Genomic DNA, 1,881 nt, shown 5'->3' on the forward strand with positions numbered 1-1,881 from the left:
TTGGGATGTGTATTAAGTATAATACTGAAATGAAAATTTGATATGTGGTGTATTAAGTAGGGGTGTGTATTAAGATATTAGAGGTGTGTATTTAAAATTTCCTTTTAAACAAAAATTATAAATAGTCCTCGTGGTTTAGGATCATGGTTATGTTTGCTCCTATAGTTTAAAAATATTTGTATTTTTATTTTATAAATCGATTAATTTTGGTCCAGTTAAACACAATTATTAAGGTTTTCATATGTCTATCATGCTTGGTTAATTCGTCTTTACCTTTAAACCCTAAGTTGAGCAAGTTAAGCACAATGAATCTTTTGCACTGAAATGAGATATCGTAACCAAACTATCTAGGCATTATTTGTGTCAATAACCAAATTGACTGAAATTTTACAGAGATGATCTATACATTAGTATCTAAATACTAGACGGTGGAGATGTGAATATTCGATTAAAAAGTGAATCTAAAGTGGAAATCTACACCATAAGAATAAATAAAGATCTCCTTAGCCAAGAAAGCCTGTATATATATATATATATATATATATTACAAACCAACTACCATCAATAAAAGGAAAAAAAAAAATCGGTGCGGTTCGGTTTAAATCGATCGAATTATAACCCCAAACCGCTTTTATGCGGTTCGCTGCGGTGAGACCATAAAACGTCATAGTTTTAGTTCGGTGCAGTTACCAAATTGTTTTTTTGGTGCGGTTCAAATCAGTAACCACATTTTTTGTGCAAATTGTCCACCCTTAACGGGGACTATTTATATCTTTTGCTCTTAATTTAATATTGAATGGTTTTAGTATTTGAAAAATGAAATTACTTTATTGATTAAACGAACATTCCAATCAAATGAAATAAGCTCCTTAAGAAAGATGTTTGGGGGCCTCTTGACTCTTTTTGGAGTGGCCTCGCACTTTGGAAACCTAGTTCGGGTTTTGTAAGCGACGACTCTTTTTTGACGGGGTTGCTTAATCGTATTTTCAAGGAAGGGGTGAGTAAGGCGGCGATGCGGCTGGTGGCTTCCCTGTGAAGCTTGGTAGTCTGTGTTTGACTGACACAATTGTGAGGGGAGATCATTGAAGACACAGCATGGCGCAGTGGCTCTTGGGTGGTGACGGCACGGTGAGTTTCGCGGTAGTCCTTTTGTATCGTGTTTGGTGCAATGGAGGTTACTAAAGGACTATGTTTGGGTCCGGCTTGATTGTGTGGGGGTTGAGTTGCCTAGGTTGTGTGGCGACGGTGTAGCGCATCTGGTCGTTTTAGATCAGGGTGGTGTTGAAGCTACGGAGGAGACTGGAGTGGAAATGGTTGTTGCCTATTCGTCAGTTGTCAATGATATCTGCCGAGAATCACACAATATGTTTTCCAATAAAAACCGTTGTGTGATTGTCAAGTCACACAATGGTTTCCTTTCAAGAGTTGTTGTGTGAATATCGACAGATTTCATCGACATACGTCGAGATCATTCCGCATTGCAGTGGGCAACATTTGTCGACACACACAATAGTTTTCTTGCTGTAAACTATTGTGTGAAGTTATCTTCATATAACGAGTTTTTAAGTTTCATGGTTGTCTGATTGTTAAATAGTACACAGAGTTTTTATTAGTAGGCATTGTGTGATCAATACTCACACAACGTGGCAATGCAAGAGATTAGTTGTAGGATCATATAGTCAGACAACGTTGGATTGTCATTAACCTGTTGTATGCTGAATTCCACTAATTTACCAAATGAAAAGCATATACTACATTCAAACAAAAATATGCTAAGACACATCCAAACCATTGTATTAACCTTAATAGGGATAATCAAAAGTTGATACATCCATATATTGGATCCTCCCAAGATCATGAAAGCTAATAAGCCGAAGTGGC

Source organism: Fragaria vesca, linkage group LG2 (genome assembly GCF_000184155.1).
Source record: "Fragaria vesca subsp. vesca linkage group LG2, FraVesHawaii_1.0, whole genome shotgun sequence".
In the NCBI taxonomy this organism is placed as follows: Eukaryota; Viridiplantae; Streptophyta; class Magnoliopsida; order Rosales; family Rosaceae; genus Fragaria; species Fragaria vesca.